A 27,502-nucleotide genomic window follows, 5' to 3' on the forward strand; every position below is an offset into this window, starting at 1 on the left:
TTACGTATTCAACATTAATTGTCCTCTAAAAAATATTGTTTAACACAATTAATTAGCGCACAAAATAATCAAATTGAAAGATTAAAAATTAAAACATTAAAACAATTCTTTTAGAAATTAAATGATTTGTAAATAAAAGAAGTTACATAATTAATATTTAAATGTGAAAATAAATATGTGTAACCAATTGAAACGTGTATAAAACGGAAACGATCAACCCTACTCACCTACAAATCCAATAACCCATAATTTAAAATAAAAGCACATAGAAGTCTTTAAATATGTTACCACAGGAAAAATAAATAAAATATTATTTAAAAAATTTCCACATTGCTAACATTCAAATGATAATAGCTTATAATTAAAAATGACTTCAAAAGTAATTAAACATAATGAAGTCATTAAAAAAGATATATGCATCTGTATTAAAAAAAATAGATGATAAACATTTTTAAAACAATGTTCTTGCGGTGATTTCTGAAATACGATATTCTTGACATCACAATATTAATGGCACAATATTTGTACCCAAAGATATTTTTGTGCTGATATTAAGGTTGTGCACTGTCAGTACTCGATGAAAAATCACCTAAGCCACTATTAAGTTGTTTACTCTGATTAGTGCAGGATTGTAAAAAAAAACTAGACCCAGACCCACCCTATGTCTCTGGAGTGTCTGGCAGATGTAAAGGCATAATGCTATTATAGATCAGCCTTGAATTTAAAAAAAAGTTGGCACAAATGCCAACCTGAAAGAATAAAACTCGTCTGAAGGCTCTTGTATATTTTCAAGAATTAGCAACAAAAAGTCAGCTAAAAAACCTAAAGCAGCCAGACGAAAAGCTATATGCAAGTTTGATCCAACATCTTTTGTGGAAATAAGTTATGAATATTCAAACTCAAACTCTCTCAGTGTCAAAGAATAGTGCAGCTATAGGAGAACCTCTCCAATTATGGGTAAAGGTTGAAACAGGATCAATAGTGCCTGATGTAGGAAACACAAAAATACATAAAAGTAAAAAATTGAGGTGCTATCTTCACATAATCATCTCAGCCTACTAACTTAATATTAACCGCAGCTACATAAGGGTAAATTCGAAATTTTGTCACCACAGCTACAAGGACGTAATTTAGTAACCATCGCTATCAATCAATCAATCAATCAATCATAGACATTTATAGAGCGCTCTACTTACCCGGAGGGTCTCAAGGCGCTAGGGGGGGGGGTGCTGCTACTGCCCGAACAGCCAGGTCTTGAGCTTCTTCCTGAAGGCGAGGTGGTCTTGGGTCAGGCGCAGGTCGGTCGGGAGGGAGTTCCAGGTCTTGGCAGCCAGGTAGGAGAAGGACCTTCCTCCTGTTGTCGTTCTTCGGATGCGGGGGACGGCGGCGAGGGCGTGACTGGCTGATCGGAGGTGTCGTTTGGGAGCGTAGAAGTTGATGCGGTTGTTGAGGTAGCTCGGGCCTTGATCGTGTAGGGCTTTGTGTGCGTGGGTGAGGAGACGGAAGGTGATTCTCTTGTTGACCGGGAGCCAGTGCAGGTCTCTTAGGTGTCCGGAGATGTGGCTGTGTCGTGGGATGTCGAGGATGAGTCTGGCTGAGGCGTTCTGGATCCGTTGGAGTCTCTTCTGGAGCTTGGCGGTGGTTCCGGCGTAGAGGGCGTTGCCGTAGTCCAGTCGGCTGGTGACGAGGGCCTGGGTGACAGTCTTCCTGGTCTCGGTGGGGATCCACCGGAAGATTTTCCGTAGCATGCGCAGGATGTTGAAGCACGACGAGGAGACTGCGTTGACTTGCTTGGTCATGGAGAGGGAGGAGTCCAGGATGAAGCCCAGGTTGCGTGCGTGGTCTGTCGGTTTGGGTGCAGTTCCCAGGGCGGGGGGCCACCAGGAGTCGGCCCAGGCGGAGGGCGAGGATCCCAGGATGAGGACTTCCGTCTTGTCCGAGTTCAGCTTCAGGCGGCTGGTCGACATCCACTCGGCTACTTCTTTCATTCCTTCGTGGAGGTTGGCTCTGGCGGCGGCGGGGTCGTTGGTAAGGGAGAGGATCAGCTGGGTATCGTCGGCGTAGGAGATGATGTTCAGGTTGTGTTGGCGTGCGATGGCCGCGAGGGGGCTCATGTAGACGTTGAAGAGGGTTGGGCTCAGCGAGGATCCTTGGGGTACGCCGCAGATGACTTCGGTGGCCTTTGATTTGTACGGAGGTAGGCGGACTCTCTGGGTTCTTCCGTCGAGGAAGGAGATGATCCATTCCAGTGCCTTCTCCTGGATTCCGACGTTGTAGAGGCGCTGCACTAGGGTGCGGTGGCAGACGGTGTCGAAGGCCGCGGAGAGGTCTAGGAGGATGAGCGCCGCTGTTTCTCCGTTATCCATCAGGGTTCGGATGTCATCGGTGGCAGCGATGAGGGCGGTCTCGGTGCTGTGGTTGGCTCGGAAGCCAGACTGTGAGGGGTCGAGGGATCCGTTCGTCTCAAGGAAGGCGGCCATCTGCTTGTTGACGGTCTTCTCGATGACTTTGGCTGGAAACGGGAGGAGCGAGATGGGGCGGTAATTCTTCAGTTCGGTGGGGTCCGCTGTTGGTTTCTTGAGTAGAGCGCTGAGTTCGGCGTGCTTCCAGCTCTCAGGGAAGGTGGCGGTGTCGAATGAGGTGTTGATGATGTCCCGCAGGTGGGGTGCGATGACAGCGTCGGCCTTGTTGAAGACGTGGTGAGGGCAAGGGTCGGTCGGAGATCCGGAGTGGATGGAGTTCATCGTGCGGACGGTGTCTTCGGTGCTGATAGGAGTCCAGGCGCGGAGGGTGGTGGTGGGGGGCGGTGGTTCGGTTGAGTCGGGCGTGGCGTTCGTCGGTTGGGTGTTGAAGCTGTTGTGTATGTCCGCGATCTTGTTGTGGAAGTAGGAGGCGAGGGAGTTGCAGAGTTCTTGCGATGGGGTGATGTCGTTGTTTCCGGCGTTGGGGTTGGAGAGCTCTTTCACGATGTTGAAGAGTTCCTTGCAGTTGTGTGCGTTGTTGTCCAGTCGGTCCTTGAATGCAGTTTTCTTGGTGTCGCGGATCAGCTGGTGGTGCTTCCGGGTGGCAAGCTTGAGGGTGGTCATGTTGTCCGGTGTTGGCTCCCTTCTCCAGGCTTTCTCGAGGGCTCGGCAGTTCTTCTTGGAGCTCTTGAGTTCGTCGGTGAACCATGGGGCCTTCTTGCTGCCGGGTCTGCTGAGCGGGGTCTTCAGTGGGGCGAGAACGTCCGCGCAGTTGCTGATCCACTTCGTGAGGTTGTCGGCGGCCTGGCTGGGGTTCGCTGAGCTGGCGGGAGGGTGCTGGCTCAGGGCAGCGGCGAGCTGGTCGGCTGTGATCTTGCTCCAGCTTCTTCGGGCAACCTGTTGCTGGTGGTGGTGGGTCGTCGTTCTTCTGAAGGTGAAGTGGACGCAGCTGTGGTCCGTCCAGTGGAGTCCAGTGGCGTGGCTGAAGGTGATGTCTTTGCTGGATGAGAAGACGGCGTCGAGTGTGTGTCCGGCGAGGTGGGTGGGGGTGGTCACCAGCTGCTTGAGTCCGAGGTTGGCGAGGTTGTCCAGCAGGGTGGTGGTGTTGCGGTCGTTGTTGTTCTCCAGGTGGAAGTTGATGTCCCCCAGGAGGATGTAGTCAGCGGAGGGGAGGGCATGCGGGCTGACGAAGTCGGCGATGTCCTCGCTGAATCGTGTGCGTGGTCCAGGGGGTCGGTAGATCAGGGTGCCTCTGAGGGTGGTCTTCGGGTCGGTGTGGATCTGGAAGTGTAGGTGTTCGGCGGTGGTCAGGATGTCATCTGTGCTGGTCGTGATGCGGATGGTGTCCCTGTGGATGATGGCGATGCCTCCTCCTATCTGGTTGGCAGTGCGGTCCCTCCGGGTGATCTTGTAGCCCTCTGGGATGGCGATGGCGATGTCGGGCGCTGAAGAGGCGTTCATCCAGGTCTCCGTGAGGAAGGCGACGTCAGGGGCTGTGGTGTCGATGAGGTTCCAGAGTTCGATGGCGTGTCTGTGGACTGAGCGGGTGTTGAGCAGGATGCACTTCAGGTAGTTGGTGCTGGTGTTCGTCTTGGCGGGTGCTGGTGCGAGGCAGGTCCGGATGCAGGTGAACTTGCAGGACTGGCAGATGAAGGGTCCGTGGGTGCGTCTCGGGGTGGCACGGTAGCATCCCGGGGCTCGTCCGTCGTTGAGTGCGATGAGGGTGGCGGCGTCGTACGTCCGGCGGGTGGGCTGGGGTCTGCGGAGGCCAGGGGTCCTGGCGCTGGGGGGTCGCTGAGGGGGCGTCATAAGAAGGGATCCTGGAGGGCGGGTCAGGCGGGAGGCGGGGAGCGCGTGGGCCTATCGGTAGGCGGGGGGGCGGGGTCGCGTCAAAACCGGCGCGAAATCCAGGCGGCCGGCCCTGCGGCGGCTGGGGCGCCGGGCTGGATCGGCATTCAGGCGGGCGGCCCTGCGGCGGCTGGGGCGCCGGGATGGATCGGCAGCAGGCAGCAGGTAAGTGGCAGGCAGCAGGCGGGGAGCGAGGGGGCAACCAGGCCGAGGGCACAGTGGTCGCTATAGGACTGTACTCAGTAATCTCAGCTACAGGACTGTAATTCAGTAATTCATTACCGCAGCTACAGGACAGTAATTCAATCAATCAATGAGTTGTAGGGTGCTGTTTATCACCCGTGAGGGTATCTGGATCCTGGGGGTGGGGGAGGCTGATGCTGGGAGTTTTCAGTTGAACATCCAGGTTTTTAGCAAATCTCTGAACTTCTATAGGGTAGATGTAGTCCGGAGGTGGAGTGGGAGACCATTCCAGGTCTTGGCGGCTTCGTAGGAGAAGGTGCGGCCACCGCTTATGCTTTTGTGGAAGCAGGCATGTGGGCGAGGGAGGTGGAGCGTAGTTGTGTGCTGGGTTGGTGGATGTTCAGTCTGTGGTTGAGATAGGCTGGTCCTTGTTGTGCAGGGCCTTGTAGGCATTGTTCTGAATTTTGAACTGCTACCTTTTTTTGTGCGGGGAACATGTGGAGCACTCCGAGGTGGGGGGTAATGTGGGCTCTTCTTGGGAGGTCGAAGATGTGCCTTGCGGCAGCAATTTGGATGGTTTGAAGTCTGCTCAGTAGTTGTGAGGTGATGCCCATGTAGAGGGAGCTTCTGTAGTCCAGGCGTTATGAGGGCTTGGGTGACAATGCCTCTGGTGTTGATGGGGAGCTATTTCAATATTTTCCGGAGCATGTGGAGGGTGATGAAGCAGGCTGAGGAGACAGAATGTATCTGCTTCTTCATGGTGAGCTTGTTGTTGCGTATGATGCTGAGGTTTCTGGTGTGGTCTGTGGGAGTGGGCGAGGAGCCCACTTTCGCTGGCCACCAGGAGTCGTCCTATGGGGAGATGTTGCTCTTGAAGATGAGTACCTCTGTTTTGTCGGTGTTGAGTTTGAGGCATTTGTTTTCCATTCAGCTGGCTATGCATGGTCATGCATCTGTGTAAATTGGTTTTGGAATAAGTTAGGTTTGAGGATAGGGAGAGGATGAGCTGAGTGTCATCAATCAATCAATCAGGGAATTGTGAAGCACGCTACTCACCCATGAGGGTCTCAAGGCGCTGGGGGGTGAGGGGTAGGGAAGCTCCGAGTCAGCCAAAGATCCAGGTCTTGAGGCTCCTGCTGAAGGTGTGCAGAGTGGGTGAGCATCTGATGTCGATCGGGAGCTCATTCCAGGTTTTAGCTGTGATGAAGGAGAAGGCTCTTCCACCGGCACTGGTTCTGAGGATGCGCTGGGTTTCTGCAAGGTCGGTGGAGCAGAGGTTTCTCCGGGGTATGTGGAAGGAGGCTCTTTCATTGAGGTATTTGGGTCCTGTGTTGTGGAGGGATTTGTAGGCATGGGTGAGTAGCATGAAAGTTACCCTCTTCTCGACGGGCAGCCAGTGGAGGTCTCGCATGTGTTGGGTGATATGTTTGTGTCGTGGGATGCCGAGAACGAGTATGGCTGCGGAGTTCTAGATGGTCTGGAGTTAGCGTAGCAGGGATTTGTTGGCTCCAGCATAGAGGGCGCTTCCATAGTCTAGTCTGCTAGTTATGAGTGTGTGGGTGACAGTCTTTCTGGATTCGGGGGGATCCATTTGAAGGTCTTACGGAGGATGCAGAAGGCGTTGAAGCAGGTGGAGGCAACGGAGTTGATTTGTCGTGTCATGGTGAGGGAGGAGTCTAGAATGATGCCGAAGCTCCGGGCGTGGACCGTGGTGGTGGGGAGGTAGCCGAGGGCGGTGGGACACCTGGTGTTGTCCCAAGCTGAGGGGGATGGTCCAAGGACGAGGACTTCTGTCTTCTCCGAGTTGAGCTTCAGGCAGATGCTGCTCATCCAGGATGCGATGTCAGCATATGATATGATGTTCATACCATAGGATTTGACTAGCGTGGCCAGGGGGGCCATGTATGTAATTGAACAGGGTTGGACTCAGTGAGGACCCTGGGGGAATGATCCTTTTGAGGGCATTTCCTTGGATCCCCATCTAATGGAGTCTATGTAGGAGGGTGTTGTGTGACAATATGTCGAAGGCTGCAGAGAGGTCAGTGAGGAATAGGGCTGTCATCTCCCTCTAGTCTAAGAGAGATTGGATGTCATCTGTGGCTGTGATTAGGGCAGTTTCTGTGCTGTGATTAGCATGGAATCCCTATTGGGATATAACTAGGAGGGTGTTAATCTCTAGGTGGTTGGAGAGCTGTCTGCTTATTGCTTTCTCCAGGACTTTCGCTGGGTACGGGAGCAGGGAGATGGACTGGTAGTTCTTGAGTTCTGCTGGGTCAGCAGAGGTTTTACTTCAGTGTGTTTCCATCCTTCTGGGAAGGAGGCCGAGGTGATTGGTGATTTCAGGATGGTGGTGAGTTGCTTACTGATGGAGTTGCTTCCCAGGTTGAATATTTCGTGGGGAAAGGGGTCTCTGGAGGCTCCTGAGTGGGTGAATCTCATGATGGTAGAGGTGGTTTGTGTGGTTAGTTGATTCCACGTAGTGATTATAGTGTTTGAAATGGAGTCACTCTCGTTGAGAATTTCGTTAAAGTTGACACTGGTTGGTTGTAGTTTGAAGTGTTCGTAGATGGTGGGGATTTTGTTGTAGAAGAAGTCTGCGAGGGTGTTGCAGAGCTCCTGCGAGGGGGTTACGATGTTCTCAGTTGCTGAGGGTTTGGTGAACTCTTTGATGATGCTAAATAGTTGCTTGCTATGGTTGGAGTTAGCTTCGAGGAGCATGGCTAGTGCTCTCTTTTCGGTGTTTTTCAGGTTTTTCATGATATTTATTGAGAGACACTTTGAGGTTGGCTTGGGCGATGGGTGTTTTGTTGGCGCTCCAGATTCTTTCCAGTTGTTTGCAATTGCATTTAGAGGTGTTTAATTCAGGAGTGAACAAGCTGGTGTGTTTGAAGGGTCTGCTTTGTTTTGCGGGTTTGAGGGGTGCGACTATATTGGTGCATTCGTTGATTTGGGTTTTGAAATTTTGGATGGCCAGTTTGAGGTCGGCAGTGATGTCTGGGGGGTGGTGTTGAGGGTGTTGGTACATAGATTTTCCATTACCTTGCTCCAGCTCCTATGGAAGGTGCTGGTCTGGTCGGTGGCAGTGTTGGAGGTGGTAAAAATGAAGAACTGGAGAATTGAGTGGTCAGACCAGGAAGTCTCCGATGTGTGGCTATATTTTATTATTTTGCTGCCTGTGAAGATCGGGTCCAGAGAGTATCCAGCTATGTGCGTGGGGCCTTTGACAATTTGGGTGAGACTGAGGTTGTTCATGTTCTCTAATAAGTTTGTCATGTTGGTGTCGCTTGAGTCGTCAATGTGGAAATTGAGGTCTCTGAGGGAGATTAAGTTCTTGGGGCAGAGGTCAAGGGGACTAGAAAGTCGGAGATGCAGAAGGTGGGTGTGGTCCTGGTGGTCTATATACCAAGGTGGTGCACCTGATGGTGGACTTGCTGTCTGTGTTGAGTTTGAAATTGAGGTGTTCCATCATGGGGGTGGAGTCGTCGTTGGCTGCTGTGCAGTGGAGGGACTCTTTGTTGGATGAAGGCTATACCTTCTCTGTGTTTGTTGACTTGGCCTAGGTGTATGATCTTGTTGCCACTGGGAGAGGTGGTGGCGAAGTCCGGTGTAGAAGTGAGGTTGAGCCATGTCTCGGTGAGGAAGATGAAGTCTGGGTGAGGAAGGTGATGGTGTCCCAGATTTCTGTGGCATGTTTGTGGAGTGATCGGGCATTTCTCAGGAGGCATTGGATTTCTCTTTTGTCAGTGGGTATGGGCTGGGTTCCGAGTGGGGGGTGGGTCGACATTGCAGGAGAATCAGCAGTGTCGGCAGGAGAAGGATCCTGACATTGATCGAAGGGAAGTGAGGCTGCAGACGCGACTGCAAGTTCCTGGGATCATGGCAGTTAACTCAGCTCTAGAGTAGTTGTGGGTGGTTAGAGATCCAGGGGTCCTGGCACTGGGCAGGCACGGACAGGTGGTGCATATGGGCTTGCCTTTGGATCACTGTTGGTGCGCCCGCGCTGTGTCCTCCATTAAGTAGGTTCCTGGGCACAGTTAGGGGAAGGCGAGAAGCGAGAGGAGGTTGAGTTTATGCGGGAATCAGAAAACACGATCAGGAAAAAGATGCAACAATAAAAAACAGGGGGAAAAGAGTCTCAATTGGCAGGAGTGAAGGCCACGAATAGGTGGGAGAAAAAGAAGGTTATGGAGGCAAAAAGGAGGCGTAAATGTTATTAGGCAGTAAGAAAACAAGGTTTATGGAGGCAAAAAGGAGACAAAAAGGTTAAGTGTAGGCAAGAAAAAAGACTGTTTATAGAGGCAAAACGTTAAAATTATGTGGGAAAAAAAGACTATTTATGAAGGCAGAAGGTTAAGTTTAGGTGAGAAAAAAGACTGTTTATGGGGGCAAAAAGGAGACAAAAAGTTAGGCGGAAGAAAAACAAAGTTATGGAGTGAGGTTGAGAGCATCAGCAAGGTGTCTGGCTGAAAGCGGTTACAGGCTTGATAGGGAGCTCAGCCTGCTGCAGCGGGGGAGCTGGCCCAGGTACCTGCTCAATGGGGTCACGCCTTGGCCTCCATTAGGTAGGTTCCTGGGAGGGAGAGGGGTGCTGGGTGGTGTTAGGAGAAGACAGGAAGCGGGAGGAGGAAAGAAGTTAAGTTAAGGCGGGAATCATAAAACACAATTAGGAAGAAGATGCAGTGTTACAAAACAGGGGGGAAATAGTCTCAATTAGCGGAAGAGAAGGTCACAAATAGGCAGAAGAAAAGAAGGCTGTAGAGGTAAAACGGAGGCAAAGTTTTATTAGGCGGGAGGAAAACAAGGGTATACAGACAAAAAGGTCAAGTTTAGGTGGGAAAAAAATGACTGTTTATGAAGGCAAAAAGAAGCAAAAGATTAAGTTTAGACGGGAAAAAAGACTGTTAATGGAGGGTAAAAGGATGCAAAAGGGTAAATTTAGGAGGGAATTTTTTTTTATGGAGGCATAAAAGGATGCCAAAGGTAAGATTTAGGTGGGAAAAAAGACTGTTTATGGAGACAACTAGCTTAAAGGTAGGTGGAAGGAAAACAAGTTATGGGGATAGGTTGAGAGCAGCGGTGAGGTGTCTGGCTAACAGCGGTTACAGGTTGGAGTGGGAGCTCAGCCTACAGCAGCGGGAGAGCTGGCCCAGGGACCAGTATCCGCAGCTACAGGTCTGCAATTCAATAATTCATTACTACAGCTACAGAACTGTAATTCAGTAATCGCAGCTACAGGACTATAATTCAAAAACCGCAGCTACAGGATCGTAATTGAATAACCGCAGCTACAGGACTGTACTTCAGCTACAGGACTGCAATTCCGTAACCGCAGCTAGAGGACTGCAATTCAATAATTCAATACTACAGCTACAAAACTGTAATTCAGTAATTGCAGCTACAGGACTATAATTCAAAACCCGCAGCTACAGGATCGTAATTCAATAACCGCAGCTACAGGACTGTAATTCAGCTACAGGACTGCAATTCCGTAACAGCAGGTACAGGACTGCAATTCCGTAACCGCAGCTAGAGGACTGCAATTCAATAATTCAATACTACAGCTACAAAACTGTAATTCAGTAATTGCAGCTACAGGACTATAATTCAAAACCCGCAGCTACAGGATCGTAATTCAATAACCGCAGCTACAGGACTGTAATTCAGCTACAGGACTGCAATTCCGTAACAGCAGGTACAGGATTGCAATTCCGTAACCGCAGCTACAGGACTGTATTTCAGTAACTGCAGCTACAGGACTGTAACTCAGTAACTGCAGCTACAGGACTGTTATTCAGAAACCGCAGCTACAGGACTGTAATTCAGTAACTGCAGCTACAGCACTGTAACTCAGTAACCGCTGCTACAGGCCTGTAATTCAGTAACCGCTGCTACAGGACTGTAATTCAGAAACCGCCGTTAAAGAACTGTAACTCAGTAACCGCAGCTACAGAACTGTAATTCAGTAACTGCAGCTACTGGACTGTAATTCAGTAACCACTGCTACAGGACTATAACTCAGTAACTGCAGCTACAGGACTGTATTTTAGTAACTGCAGATACAGAACTGTAACTCAGTAACTGCAGCTACAGGACTGTAATTCAGAAACCGCCGCTACCGGACTGTAATTCAGAAACCGCAGCTACAGGACTGTAATTCAGTATTCGTAGCTACAGGACTGTAACTCAGTAACTGCTGCTACAGGACTGTAATTCAGAAACCGCTGCTACAGGACTGTAATTCAGTAACCGCAGCTACAGGACTGCAATTCAGTAACCGCAGTTAAAGGACTGTAACTCAGTAACTGCAGCTACAGGACTGTAATTCAGTAACCACAGCTACAGGACTGTAATTCAGTAACTGCAGCTACTGGACTGTAATTCAGTAATTGCATCTACAGGACTGTAATTCAGTAACTGCAGCTACAGGACTGTATTTCAGTAACCGCTGCTACAGGACTGTAACTCAGTAACTGCAGCTACAGGACTGTAATTCAGAAATCGCAGCTATAGAACTGTAATTCAGTAACTACAGCTACAGGACTGTAACTCAGTAACCGCTGATACAGGACTGTAATTCAGTAACCGCTGCTACAGGACTGTAATTCAGAAACCGCTACTACAGGACTGTAACTCAGTAACTGCAGCTACAGGACTGTAATTCAGTAACCGCTGCTACAGGACTGTAACTCAGTAACTGCAGCTACAGGACTGTAACTCAGTAACCACTGCTACAGGACTGTAACTCAGTAACTGCTGCTACAGGACTTTAATTCAGAAACCGCTGCTACAGGACTGTAATTCAGTAACCGCAGACACAGGACTGTAATTCAGAAACATCAGCTACAGGACTGTACTACAGCTACGAGGCTGTAACTCAGTAGCCGCTGCTACAGGACTGTAATTCAGCAACCGCTGCCACAGTACTGTAATTAAGAAACCGCTGCTACAGGACTGTAACTCAGTAACTGCAGCTACAGGACTGCAATTACGTAACCGCAGCTACAGGACTATAATTCAGTAACTGCAGCTACAGGACTGAAATTCAGTAACTGCAGCTACAGGACTGTAATTCAGTAACCGTAGCTACAGGTCTGTAATTCAGTAACCGGAGCTACAGGACTGTAATTCAGTAACCACAGTTACTGGTCTGCAATTCAGTAACCGCAGATATAGGACTGTAATTCAGTAACCACTGTTACAGGACTGTAATTCAGTAACTGCAGCTACAGGACTGTAATTCAGAAACTGCAGCTACAGGACTGTAATTCAGGAACCGCTGCTACAGGACTGTAATTCAGAAAACGCAGCTACAGTACTGTAATTCAGTAACCCCAGAAACCGCAGCTACAGTACTGTAATTCAGTAACCCCAGCTACAGGACTGTAACTCAGTAACCGCAGCTACAGGACTGCAATTCAGTAAATGCAGCTACAGGACTGTAATTAAGTGACCGCAGGTACAGTACTGCAATTCAGTAACCGCAGCTACAGGACTGTAATTCAGTAACCGCAGCTACAGGACTGCAATTCAGTAACCGCAGCTACAGGACTGTAATTGAGTGACCGCAGCTACAGGACTGCAATTCAGTAAATGCAGCTACAGGACTGTAATTCAGTAACCGCATAATTCAGTAACCGCAGCTACAGGACTGCAATTCAGTAACCACAGCTGCAGCACTGTAATTCAGTAACCGGAGGTACAGGACTGCAATTCAGTAACTGTAGCTACAGGACTGTTATTCAGTAACTGCAGCTACAGGACTGTAATTCAGTAACCAAAGCAGCTACTGTACTGCAATTCAGTAACCACTGCTACAGGACTGTAATTCAGTAACCGCAGCTACAGGACTGTAATTCAGTAACCGCAGCTACAGGACTATAATTCAGTAACCGCTGCTCCAGGACTGTAATTCAGTAACCGCGGATACAGGACTGTAATTCAGTAACTGCTGCTACAGAACTGTAATTCAGTAACCGCAGATACAGGACTGTAACTCAGTAACCGCTGCTACAGCACTGTAACTCAGAAACCTCTGCTACAGGACTGTAACTCAGTAACCACTGCTACAGGACTGTAATTCAGTAGCCGCAGCTACAGGACTGTAATTCAGTAACCGCCGCTACAGGACTGTAATTTAGTAAACAAAGCTACAGGACTGTAATTCAGTAACCGCTGCAACGGGACTGTAATTCAGTAACCGCAGCTACAGGACTGTAATTCAGTAACCACAGCGGCTACAGGACTGCAATTCAGTAACCACAGCTACAGGACTGTAATTCAGTAACCGCAGCTACAGGACTGTAATTCAGTACCTGCAGCTACAGGACTATAATTCAGTAACCGCTGCTACAGGACTGTAATTCAGTAACAGCGGATACAGGACTGTAATTCAGTAACCGCTGCTACAGGACTGTAATTCAGTAACAGCAGCTACAGAACTGTAACTCAGTAAGTGCTTCTACAGGACTGTAATTCAGTAACCACTGCTACAGGACTGTAATTCAGTAACCTCAGATCCAGGACTGTAACTCAGTAACTGCTGCTACATGACTGTAATTCAATAACTGCAGCTACAGGACTGTAACTCAGTAACCGCTGCTACAGGACTGTAATTCAGTAACCGCAGCTACAGGACTGTAATTCAGTAACCGCTGATATAGGACTGTAATTCAGTAACTGCAGCTACAGACCTGTAACTCAGTAACCGCTGCTACAGGACTGTAATTCAGAAACTGCTGCTACAGGACTGTAATTCAGAAACCACTGCTACAGGACTGTAATTCAGTAACCACAGCTACAGGACTGTAATTCAGTAACCGCAGCTACAGGACTGTAATTCAGTAACAGCAGCTCCAGGACTGTAATTCAGAAACCGCAGCTACAGGACTGTAATTCAGAAACCGCAGCTACAGGACTGTAACTCAGTAACCGCTGCTACAGGACTGTAATTCAGTAACCGCTGCTACAGAACTGTAAGTCAGTAACTGCGGCTACAGTACTGTAATTCAGTAACCGCTGCTACAGAACTGTAATTCAGTAACAACAGCGGGCATAACATTAAACCAACCAGAGATATTGAGGGTTCTCCGTTTTCCATGGCCATTATTACAGTTCAAACTTTTACAAATGAGACGGCACAATCAGAAGGGATGGCCAGTGAATGGTAGGTTTGGTAATGACAGTGCTTAATTTGAGGTGATGGTTACCGGTTCTCGGTACCAGCACTTGATTGCCAGAACCTGCACTTATGACAGTGGCCACATGGTGGTGCTGTTTGTGCAATTTAAAGATGAGCAGAAAAACAGACGTTTTTTATTATTCAATATACATTATAAACAACTAGTACCTGCCACCCAAGCCATTCTTAAATCTCTGGTGGCCTCGACCAGCCTGAATTTTCACACTTGTAGTAGTGTGATGGTTAGTACTTTAGCAAGTACAGTCGGAATGTGTGGTTCGAACTACAGTGGCCTCCTGACGAGGGCCCGACACTTATTTTTTTACAAGTTAAGCACTAGTAATGACTCCCACTCTTGGTTGCATTAATTGAATCTGATAACCATCTTACAACTTTCGGAAAAAAATATGGAAAGAAGGGGGGCAAGTAATAAATATCATTTAATGTATGTATATTTCTAGGAAAGCAAGACTTTCAAATATAATTGTGTGTCTTCTGGTATACAGTATTTTTACAGTGTTGCTCTGGAACAAAATTGATTCTTTAATACCTACTTGCTTTTCCGAACTCCGAATAAAATTCTATCCACTCCTATTAATTCCTTCTCAAAACACCTTTTTAGGTCGGTGGACCGTAGGCTGCGCTTGCGCAGTTCAGTCCGAAGATTTAATGATTTTTAGTTAGGGGGCTTGAACCCGCCCCTCTTCTCCATTTGCTGGCCTCGTAAATGCGGGCCAGCCATTGGTGGAGAGGGGCGTCACTCCCTTTAAGCCCTGTCTTTTTCGGATCCATCCGCTTGTTTTCAATGGACTTTGACCGCTGCTTAATAGAAAAGACGACATTGAGCTGATCTATTCATTTTTTTAATAAATATGATCACGTTATTAAAGCCTGGAGTGTTTCCGTGATCTGAAATGCAATTTAATTGGCGAATGCATTACGTTAACAAACATTGTGGCTCCCTTCCAATAAAACTAGCCTTTAGGAGTTGGGGCCTAAGATCAGTGTTGCATGATAACTTGTTGGTTAGTATTAAATAACGTGGTGTCCGCGTTAGATCAATGGTCTCTGTGCTCATGATACGGCAAGGGCACCCTATTGCTGATCCTTTCCCTACGATTATTATATCCAAATGTTTTTGCACTTCACCTAACTTGTCCGCTAAACCGGACGCACGATATAAAAGAGTTGCGGTCTAGCTTTGAATAGATTCACCCTCCAATTGAAATGATGCACTCTCATCATACTACTATGTGTTCATTGGAGAGAGCAAAAGAACAACACTGGCCCAATCACACAAACGAGTCTTTCGTGTGGACCAATTACAAGCCGGGGGCAGAGGAGCGCGCGACATGTTTGATCACTATGAAGTGGAAGTGAACCTAGAACTGGAAGGGGGCATGGAGGAGTGGATTTTTTACTAGAGTTAGGGCTGCGGTCTCTGGAGCTGTCCAGGGGGTTGCAACGCGGCCATCATGGCTTCCACCTATACTGCTGTGCTCCTGGTTGACACATCCCCCGCGAGCCCAGAGCACCGCTTGCACCTCAGGCTGGTCGCTTTGTGGCTTTTAAACTATCTGGGCTGCCGCCTCGGTCCCGGCCAGGTCTGCTGGGGCTCCCGCTGCTTCGACTCGCGTGGGCTCCATGGCCAGCCATCTCGTCTCTGCCGTTTTCGGGAGCTCGGGCCCGCAGCTTTGAGGAACTGGAAGAGGAGTTGGAGATTCGAGGGGATCGGGAGCCTTCGTGTGCTACCCGCACCCGAGTCCAGCCGCCGGTTTCCTTGACGCACACTGCACTGAAGGAGACGCTGTTGGATTACCAGTGGGATCGGCCAGACATCACTTCACCAGCCAAGCCGGCTCTGCTGCGTTCTAGGGGGATCAGGTGAGGTACCTCCAAGAGCCACTACCTGGCATACCTTTCCGAAGAACCGCAACGCCATATTCCTACTTGCCCCCTGCCCACATTCAGAGGGAGAGTTGCAGCGCTTTCTGGTGGGAGCCGAGGCTGAACTTTCCAAAGGGGGGGGGCCATCAGCTAGGAGCTGAGAGACAGGCTATTTCCCAGGCCCCTTCAAGACTTGATCAGCAGCAGAAGTGTCGCCCTCTATTGGGTGGACACCTCCGAGCAGAACATGGTGAAATATTCTAAAGTTTTGGGCATGTCTGATGTGTTCGCAGATGCAATGTCAGTCTCTCTCCACACCCTACTCTTAAGGGTGTAGTCAGGATCCCCATTTAATTGGGTGATTTTTGGGATCACTCTTTGTTTCCCCCCGTCTTTTTGAGCCAGGTTTGGACTAGATGTAGCTCTCAATAGAAATGTTGTCATGGCGGGGTTGAGCTTCAGGTAGATGCTTAAGTTCCATTTCTGGTTAAGGTGCTGCCTGCTTGAGGTGTTGGATGTGTGGAGCTGATTAGACTTTAAAGTTCAATTGGAGTCGCCATGGGGTTCCATGTAAATGTTGCAGATGACCAAGCAAGATAGGACCCTGTCTGGAGTTGATAGTGATTGTCTGTCTGAACCGTGGGTGTGGTCATGTGAACCACCTGGTGTCTGTTGGCTAGTCAGGAGGAGAACCAATGAAAGATGATGCTGAGGAATCCAAGTAGAATCTTAATGGTATGGGTTAGGTTGAGATGACCAATGTCGAAGGTAGTTTAGAGTTCTTGCAGTGTCAGTAAGCAGGTATCACCTTTGCCTATGGTTAGGAAGACAGCCTACGATATGTAGGTACCTCCAGGTGTATCTTTATTTACAGTACAAAAGTGAGGTTGCGGAGTAACTTCGGTGCACTATCATGTTAAATATTTAATGCACTAAGTCCAAAATGTTGCTCCAGGCACGTGAAGCAGCCACTGCACCCTTCAAGTAGGTGACCAGACTGCCCCCAATCACAATAAATGTAATCCCGAGCACCAATATTCAAATCACAGAGTTCCCACAACGAGTTAGTGTAGATATGTTCTCCTCTTTATCCTCAATCTTCGTATGTCTTCCAAATACACTGTCTGTTGATAAAAAAAAAAATATATATATATATATATATATATATCAGTTCCAACAAACAGTTTTGGCAATAAGCTGCAGTGGCCTCTTTCAGCGGCGGGCCACGGACGGGATTGCCACTCCCTTCACATACCAAACACACACGTTCACGATTCCCAAGAACGGAGTCCAGGCCAACATCAGTTTTCAAATCCGGATTTATTTCACAGCTTTACTCGACGCGTTTCGGGAATAGCCTTCCCTTTCTCACGGGAACAAGAGTCTGTTTGCATCCCTATATATATATATATTGATATAGATATAGATATAGATATAAGATATAATCTGGTGATATCTTCAAGGGCTGTATAAACACTAAAACATATCCGCACCCTCACTATATCTTCCAAACATACCATATCCATTCTGCACAGATATGATACGTTAGGAAGATATAGTGATATAGTGAGGGTGCTGATATGTTTTAGTGTTAATATAGTCCTTGATAACATGATAGGATTACATGCATATATATTTTATTTAAATACAGACTGTGTACTTGGAAGTGTTATTTGGGTTGGCAACCGCATTGATGAATACGGTAAGGAGTTGAACCTTAGGGGGCTTACAGTTGGTTTGGACGTTGGTCAAATATGGGAACACTAATGGCATTACTTTATCCATTTAGGACATCGAAAGGCAGTATACGATATTGTGTGCTCATAATAACCACACCTTTACAATAGAAAGAATAGGTTTGGAACGGAATCAGTCTGCCTATGGCTGATCTTTTAGTTTGATCACAATACAGTGGAGTGAGGCATGACATGATTTTGATAAAAGAAATTATGAGGTTATCCTTCACCTCCTATTTTTTCCTTTAGCTGTTTCGGCTTAGTATGCATAAATATTTGTGTTGACAACATATTTCACTGATCACAGGACTGTTCTAGGGTGTAACCATGATACTAGAACACGGTCACATTGGATGTCTATGGCAGTATCTATATACTACTTTCAGCTATTTAGCCAAGGCTACTCAGCATCTAAATTTGTAGTTCCTTTCGCAACAGATTCTTATCTTGGATCTATTGGTTTTGCTAATATTTGTTGATATTTGCCACTTAACTATCTATTCTCCTAAAATGTAACTGACAGCATGGAGATTATCTTACTGGTTGCACATCTCTGGCGAGAAGACTCTAGATAGACTCTCCCCACCCCCAGAGACATTGCATCATAGATTAGAAAATTTCGCAGCACCAAAAATAAAACTTTGCAGCACACAATTGAATTTTATTACTTCAAAATTGTTTGTTTTCAGCCTTTAAAAATGGAAGCTATTCGAGAAAAAGTATTAGGTTTGAAATAGGCATGTTTAAAGTTAATGGAGTAGTTTTTTTCTTTACCTTTCTTACTTGAACAAGCTGTTGTTTGTACTACCTATTGCGGAGCCTGATGGGCTAAAAGGAAGTGCTTCCATGGAGGTCACCCCATATGCTCTGGGGCTCTGTGTATGTGTGTGTGGCTCTGTGTGTGTGCGTGTGTGGCTCTGTGTGTGGGGGTGCTCTGTGTGTGTGTTGGGGGGGCTCTGTGTGTGTGTGGGGGCTGTGTGTGTGTGTGTGGGGCTCTGTGTGTGTGTGTGTGGGGCTCTGTGTGTGTCGGTCTCAGTGTGTGGGGGCTCTGTGTGTGGGGGGCTCTGTGTGTGTGGGGGGCTCTGTGTGTGTGGGGGGCTCTGTGTGTGGGGGGCTGTGTGTGTGGGGGGCTGTGTGTGTGTGGGGCTCTGTGTGTGTGTGTGGGGGGCTCTGTGTGTGTGGGGGGGGGCTCTGTGTGTGTGGGGGGGACTCTGTGTGTGTGCGTGGCTCTGTGTGTGTGTGTGTGTGGCTCTGTGTGTGTGTGTGGCTCTGTGTGTGTGGCTCTGTGTGTGTGTGTGTGGATCTGTGTGTGTGGCTGTGTGCGTGTGTGGCTCTCTGTGTGTGGGTGGCTCTGTGGATAGCTTTTTTTGTAGGTGGCTCTATGTGTGGGTGGCTGTCTGTGTGAGGGTGGCTCTGTGTAGGTGGCTCTATGTGAATGACTGTGTGGGTGGCTCTGTGTGGGTGGCTCTGTATGTGTGTGTGTGGCTCTGTGTGTGTGTGTGGCTCTGTGTGGATAGCTTTTTTTGTAGGTGGCTCTATGTGTGGGTGGCTCTGTCTGTGTGAGGGTGGCTCTGTGTAGGTGGCTCTATGTGAGTGACTCTGTGTGTGTGGCTCTGTGTGTGTGTAAATGCAATAGGTCATGCATTTGCGAGTGATTAAGCTATTGGCATTGTAAATGACAATGCCATTTATTTAACGATTAAGCTATTGGCAATGTAAATGACAATGCCATTTATTTATGATTTTAAAAAAAAAATGTCATGAGCAATGCCAATAGCTCTACCTTTAATAATGCCGAGACCATTGCATTGTAAATGCTTGTTTGTAGTAGTCACAAATCAACAATTGTGTTATTTAAAAAAAATACATATATTTAGAACAATGTGTGCAGAGTAGATTTCTTTACTCTAACTTCACTCAAGTAAGGAGTAACGCTCATTCAATCTTAAAAAATATCATTCAACTAACAATTTCAATATTTGAATGCCCAAGCATACATCGTGTTTTTTCCAGCCGAGTTCAATTTTGCCAGTGATCAGTAATTTCTGTGGACTCATTTCTTGGGGATTAAAGTTTGTTCTAGGTACATTGAAATGTGGACATTTTACTGCTGTAGGTTTACAAAATCCCACAGATAAAGGCTTACTTTAGCCTATTAATCATGTGTTCCTCAGCGCTGCAAAGGGCTAGGTTGCATCAGAATCCCAATAAATACTAGCTCGGTGATACCGCTGGCTTAGAGATCTCCAGGTGTGGTGTGAATGAGGGTGATAATGAAGCGAAGCCGTCTGAAAAGTAATCATATCAGAAAGATTTCAATGTAGTAACTTGTTGATGCACAGACTGTGGAGCACTATGGATTTTAAAGAGAGAGAGGAACTTTCTGCCTTATAAGAAGGAGGCCAAATGCAACACTCCCTGTGCTTGGAAGTACAGGTATGAAAGCACTCAAAAGTCAATTACAACCTGGTTCCCCAGTAGACCAAGTCCGACAAGTCAGTTGTTGCCTTTTTATACAATACTACATATTCTCCCAATTCCCTCAGACAGGACTATAATAATGAAGGTTCCTGTATGTAGACATACTAAGAAAGTGTTCAATTCCATTCAATTAAATTCAATTCAATTCAGTGCAATTCAATTCAATTAAGTTCAGTTCAGTTCATTTCAATTCAATTCAGTTCAATTCAATTCAATTCAGTACAATTCAGTTCAGTTCAGTTCAATTCAGTTCAGTTCAGTTCAGTTCAATTCAAGTCAGTACAATTCAATTCAAGTCAGTTCAATTCAATTCAATTCAGTTCAATTCGAGTCAGTTCAATTCAATTCAGTTAAGTTCAGTTCAATTCAGTTCACTTCAGGTCAATTTAATTCAATTCAGTTCAATTCAATTCAACTCAATTCAGTTCAATTCAATTCAATTCAATTCAGTTCAATTTAGTTCAATTCAATTCAATTCAATTCAAATCAATGCCATTCAATTCAATGCAATTCATGGGAACGTGTAAAGTGTGTGGCTACCCAGAAGGGTTCTCCCAGCACTAGCACATAGTTCAGAACCTTGTCTTATCCAGATTAAACAAATACGTTTTCAGATGGTTCCTGAAACACTCTTAGTCTTCCATCTTCCATAACCTGGCAGTGCATTCCATAACTTACCTACAAGACAGGAAACGGACTGGCTTCCACTTCTCACTTTCTGAACCATCCGGATCGCCGCCAGATGTAGGGTAGAGGTTCTCAAGAATGTAATAGGGCTATATTATCGCATCAAATGATGTAACAACAGAGGGCCCTTTTTGTAATAAGCTCAATGAGCAATAAAAAGGCACTTCTATTGGAATGTCTATTTTATTGGTAGCGAATGCAGAGAAGCCAATGCACTCGAGATAGATTCATACTTCGGTATCTTTAAAAGCAGATGAGCTGCTGGATTTTGAACCACCTGCAGTCTTTTCAGGACATATTGCAGGCATCCTAAGTAAAGAGAATTACTGCAGTCCAGGTGTGAAAGAACAAGCGCCTGAATCACAATCCTCCGCGTAGAGGAAGGTAGAAAATGTAATATCTTTCTTAGAATTCTCAGAATGCTTGCCGCTAATTTTTGCACCTTTATCTCAAAAGTAAGTGCTTCCACAGATGTGTATTTTTCTGAGAACTCTATACCTTCTACTGAAAAGGATTGAAACAGCAAGCCTGCAATTGCTTTATCAAGGCGATCATCACAGGGTTCTTGGCAGAAGATTAGGAAAGCATAAAACGATCACATCGAAGGCTCAGCTACAAAACAATGTAGAGCAGTCGCACTCTTTATAGTGGATGCTCAATTGGGAACCACATCCTTTCTGGTGGCCACCTTCCTCATTGTTTAGAAACTATTATTATAGTCTCCTCATTTCATTACAGGAACTATTAAGATGTCCTTCTTGTAGGTCTAATCAATTTGAACGTCCATCTAACAAGTCGTCAGGTCAAGAGCACACCATAATACATCCAAGGTTATCACTCACCCTGGTGATCTTATTTTCACATCAGCCAATCTTTTATGTAACTTTTAGGTAGTCTCAACTTTCAGATTGAACTATAACCTATTTCCCTGACTATTAACCAGGATCTCTACAAAATCTCACGGCCTTTATGATTATTACCGTTGCTATTGCAAATCTTTGGCTCCAAATGAAGAACTGTTGGCTGTGATTTCTCCAGAGTTTCATAAGTGTTGTGCCATTAATAGCCTTGAAACAGTGCACACCTGCATTATTACCTGGAAAATATAACCCTGGAGAGTCCGTCTGCATTCATGCCACAGTAGGTATCTTTGATAGTCAGAAGAGACTACGACAGCTCTTGGCCTGTCATTGGTTAACATGAGAAGACATTGAGTGTAGGTCTCTGGTTGGGATTTGGAGAGTTGTCAGATTCTGTAGGTTCTCAAGGCCTTTGCCTCAGTGTGCTTTATGGCCATTGCAATGGTTCTTTAATGCAATATTGACATTTACTGAGGGCACTGCTTCATTTGTAAAAAAAAACTTAAGTGCCAGGGACAGGCCCCCGTCAGGAGGCCACTGCAGCTTGCACCACACATTGCCCCTGTCAGCGCTGCCAAAAGCAGTACCTACACAACTACTAACCATCACATTACTACAAGTGTGGCAATACAGACTTTCCAAGGTGCTCAAAGCTTAAAGAATGACTTGGGCAACAGGTATTAGTTGTTTTTAATGTATATATATTTTTTTTTAATGGAGTTTACTATAGTGCAAATTTGACCTGAAAGTATCGGGTATCAGAGCGCTTTATATTGAATAATAAACAGGTTTTGAAATGCTCATCTCTAAATTACACGAACAGCACCACCATGTGGCTGCTGTTATGAATGCTGATGTTGACAATTAAGTGCCAGTGGCAAGCACTGGAAACCACCGCCTCAAATTAAGTGCTGACTGAGAGACAATGAAGTTCTTTAAGGGTGGATGTGTTTTGGTTCTGCTTAGTAAGGTTTAAATATCAGGGGTGACTTGTTCATGATGAGTGGTCTTTCTCATGAAAACGCCTTTTCAGCATTCTGAGTGCATAATACATCCTGGGGCTGCTCTGGCCTCTGTGCCCCTGAGATACAGTTAGTCTAATTGGGTTCTACTCCTGTGGCACGGCTCATCGCAGTGACTACTGAAAGTGTAGAGACATGGAGGAATGAGGCAGCTTGGCTCACAATGGAGCATGACTGGAACCACAAATTGTGTGGTCTCCATTTTGTTTCACAGACTTTCTGTTCATACTCTACACTTCTCCTGTTTCAGCCTCTATGCCTCACCCACCCATCTATGAGTGACTTTTGTGTTGTGGTTGCATCATAGTGAGGTGGGATTAAATTGGAATTCATGCACTTTCAACCCTCTGGTGCTCGTACGCTATTGTCTCTGGCACAACTCCTGTATACCCTGAACCAGAGGGCAGTGCCAGGCGTAGCAGGTGAACGGCCATTCTTATGACTGCTACCTGATATGTATCCGTGCCCACAGAACCATGTGTAGGCTGGGCTCACCAAGACAGGAGGACTTCCTAGCAGCATCTAGAGCAGCAAAAAACACAAGATGATGGACGGAATGTTGCACAATGGCAAAACATTCACCCCCAGTCACAGATCTGGGTTTAATCCATCGTTATTTTGCTCACCAAGCCACCCCAGTTCAGACATGGCCATATGCAAATCAGTCTTGACCCTGTGCCTCATGGGAACAGTCCAGCCCGAACTGCCAAGCCATGTCTTTCCTGGACCGGAATCAAGCATTCAAGGCTCAGGGTCAAGGCTGATTTGCATATGGCCATGTCTGAATTGGGGTGGTGTGGAGTGCAAAAAAACGATGGATTTAGGCCCAGATCTTTGTACTGGGGTGAATGTCTGACATTGTTCTGCATTCTGTCCATCAACTGTTGTTTTGCAGCATCTAGAGCAGACCATGTGCAGTGTAGAGGTGTGGCAGTGTGGTTCACCTTTAGTTCACCATCTTAATAGATATGGTGCATTTCTGCTCTCTCCCTTTCACGCAACACACTACTGTAAGTTGTCTTGCTGCGTTGTGCGAAAGTTTAGTAAATCCAGGCTCTGAGGTCAAGATTTCAGGATATTCATTTAAGATGAAGTTGCACACAAGTCACACAAATGAGAATCCTTTTTTGTGCTCGGATAGTATCTTGAAAGCTAGTGTGATTATTTATAGCCCTCTAAGGTTTGTCACCCCTGAAAAATTGGTGTTTACTCAAAACAGTCTGGCTACAGTACACTACATCTACAACCAACAGAACCAGATTCAAAGGCCCAGGGTCTCTAAATTTCATCATAAGGACAAAAATAATCAATTTTTTTGCTGATTTTTTTACAGTCATAAAATGTTGGGAAATCAGGAGTTGCTAGCATCAATGAAATTTCTGAAAGTGAGGGTTACACAGACATCCAGCTAGCATGCTGGAAGCCAGGCAGCTCTGTGGCGGGGTTCCTCTGCTACGTACGGCAAGGGTTTTCAAGAGGAGGACAGCGCCCCTAGATGGATCAAGCCGCTACAAGAGGAACCACCATCCTTTTGTGGAACCAACGGTGGACCTCCGGACACTAGGCCTGCTACCTGGCACTACACCAGCCATCTGGGACTAGGCCTGCTGCCTGGCACTAGGACCGCCAAAGCCACCAGCCCACAGGATGCCAGAGAAAGTGCAGAGGATGGGAGAAAAGTCATCCAACCCAGACCCACCAATTGCTTGTTTAGGCGTTATGGAGTGGCTTGCAGTGGGGTCGTCATCCTAAGGCTGCCAACTGAAACAGGGAGGAAGGATCTGTCTCCACCCTTGGTTGGGAATGCGTTTAAATATATACTTGCAGGGGCATATTTACCAATATGTCATACAGCACAGCAAATCACCTTTATGCTCCATGACAGAGAAAGGGCAGGAATCCGCCATATTTAACATAATACAGCAAATTCTGGCCTTTTCCCAGCACTGGGACAACGGTGTGCTGCCTAGCGCCAATTCAGACACTCTTGCACCATGGTGCAAGGGTCCCTGCATTGTGCGCAGGATTGCTATCGGGGCACCTTCCTGCACACAAAAAATCCCAGGAGGCTTTTTCTTTTTTCTAGATGTGCTGTAGAATGGAAACATTGGAAAATAAACACATTTCCCCTAGTTATGCCTCTCCTGAGGAGGTGTTGCAGTTTCAAGGCCACCATTTGTGGTAAATATGGGCTTTGCATGGGAACACCCATGGAATGCCTCCCTGGAGCAGAGTGATGCGATACAGCGATTTGGGTTGTGACGTTTCTCTAGATATATCAAGCCACTCAGGCCCACGTAAGGTGGTCTAGCATGGCTTGATGAATCGCATTTACGGGTTGGGCCGAGCATGCATACCTTTGGGTGGTGCAAAAGAGACACAACCCTTTCATAAGTGTGGTCATCACTGTGGATAGCGGCCACCCTGTCTGAGACTGCCCAAGACCAGGGCCCACTACTGAGCAGGTCAGCGCCCATCTGACCATATGTAGCCCAACTGGGGCGCTAATAACGGATATGCGTGGAGCCAGGGGTGCCTTAGTTTCGATACGGTGTCTTCAGGTGTCTGAACTGAGACTACCTCTGCGGCGCGTGAGTTACATGCAGTTTCCTTGCCCATCCAATCCTGGGCCTCTGCTGGGAACGGCCCCCGGCTGCCAAGGCCCTTGAAATGCCACAGAGGATTGAGTGAAACACACCTTCCCACTGAGAAAGGCCCGGAAAGATCTGCTCCTGAACAATTACCACCTGACAATGGCTTCCACCTTTCAACAGGAGCTTCAATAAAAGATGGAAACAATGCCTGTCAATCAACGCCCACCGGGGAAGGCGCAGGAGCCGCCACTCAAAGGGAGATATTCATGAGGCTCGCGCGGCGCATCCGAGCGCGCGCCTGGAATGGAGCCCAGGGGGGAGCATCCTTCTGGAATGTTTCAAAGAGCACTTCTAAATTTATGCTAACAAAGGAGATGACATTCAATTCTGAAAGGTAGGTGTTAAAACTGGAGGGAAAATACGTAATGCAGATTCATTTACAGCAAATAATAGAGAATTCTGTAAGGATGTGAAATGTATTCCCTTATTTCATCATATCGTGCGCCTCCTGTGCCAATGGGCTGCTCCGGGTTTTGCCAACAAACGGGCACTGTGGCCTCGGCAAAGAGACTGTGATGTGTGCATCCGCCGTGGGCACAGCGTGGCATCTCTTTGTTACCGGGGAGCTGGCAGCTTGTTATATTCAGCACAAGTTATTATTAAAAAAAAGTCTTTATTGGTGACAGCAGAGTACAACCAGGACTGCGTGCAAACTAGCCCCCCCTGGAGACGGTCCCCAGCAAGATTCTAGAATTACACTGAAGACAGCACTGCCCTAGCAGTACTTGAAGGTAAACATATCAACATACAAAGGCCATATATATGTAAAACACCTAAAGGTTGTGTGTGAGTAAAACAGCTCAGCTCTGGTCCCTGACAACTGAACAGGCAGCTGTGATTGTGGTGCTTGAGACCCTGGATGCCCATGTAATTTTTAAAAGATAGCTTTGATGAGGTACAAAGATTAGCTTATGCTAGTTGAAGTGAACTCAGACAGCGGATTCACCAGGCACGTTGGACGCACGCCTTCAGACACCCACAATAGTGTACATGTTCACAGCTGCCCCTCTGGCAGGACCACAGGAATCATGTGATTGTGCAACCGTATCAGTTTTGCATAGTTATAGCTTTGCCGTATTTGCCACATAGCCCATCATCTGCGACATAATTTGATTAATAGATTTTAACTACAACAAAAAGATTTGGGGGCATATTATCAACAACTAGCGATATTTATCGCTAAGTAAGCTTAGCGACAATTTTTCTGTCGCCGTGCATCGTCGGATTTTATTGCAGAGATAACGTGCTTTTAGCAACGTTTATGTCAAATGCGATAAAATATCCGGCGATAGCGGCTTAATGCGTGAATATCGCTGGAAATCCAGCGATATTCAGGCATTAACGCCAATAGGGTCTTAACCTGAATATCCAACTCCCATTGGATATACTGGCTAAGAAGTGGTCTGAGCAGGCGTTAGTTTTCAGCGATATTCGCGCTTAGCGCAAATTTTTTCATCACTACACGTGCGTTGATGATAGGCGATACGCCCACTTTGCATGTCATTAGCGATAAATATCGCTGACATGCAAAGCGGGCCCGAAACCGCTCGCTATCACCTAAAAGCTGTCGCTAACTGATGTTAGCGACAGCTTGCTAATAGGGCAATGAAATTATCGTCGCTTTGCGGCCGAAAACGGCCGCAAAAGCGGCGTTAATTTCATATCACCTGCCTTGCTAATATGCCCCTTTGTTTCTAGTTCTAATGATTCAAAAGTTATTAAAGATTCAGCAACACGTGTTGCTGCGCAGGTAAAGGCCCTTTGCAAAGCTGGACTGCACACCTTTCTGTTGATTATTGCTATATTTGGGTGTTGAATTTGTACTAATGAGGTGTAACCTATGCCCAGACATGTTTTCCAAGTTTACAAATGACGAAATAATGAAGTAATACCTGTACAAAATGTGCCACATTATACAGCATAACTAGCCAACCTGCAGGAGGTGAACTTTTGAGTGAAATAAAGTTTGTGTGAGTAGTTTTTGTTGAGTTTTTTCTCCAGCAATAATTTAATTTTGGATAATTTTTTCACCCGACTTGGGGACATTTTGAAAAAAACTTCTATTAATGAAAATATGAACTTTTATACAGCTCCATATGAGGTGCTAAACAGGCCAAAATTCAACTACCTAATGTGTGACATAAATTAGTTTATATCAGCCATAGAGGTTCGCATAGCAACTACATCACTTTGATGTATGGAACATATTGCCTTTATGCATAAAGCACTGGTTCACACACGTTCTATCAATTTCTATCACCTATACTATATATAGGTAAACTATTGATGCATGTAAGAAAGCATAGTTATAGGTGTGTGGTTTTTAGGCACAACGAGCTAGTTTATGCTCCCAATATGCTGATTTGCATCAGCCTACACTGGTTTGTCTGCTTAATGCATGAGTGTATGCACAGTAAATGTATGTCTGACACAGTGGCTCGCTTCAAAAATATATTTTTTTTTAGGCCAACTTTACTGATTTTCCCTCGTAATGAGTTAGTCCT

This window comes from Lissotriton helveticus, chromosome 2_1 (assembly GCF_964261635.1).
Source record: "Lissotriton helveticus chromosome 2_1, aLisHel1.1, whole genome shotgun sequence".
In the NCBI taxonomy this organism is placed as follows: domain Eukaryota; kingdom Metazoa; phylum Chordata; class Amphibia; order Caudata; family Salamandridae; genus Lissotriton; species Lissotriton helveticus.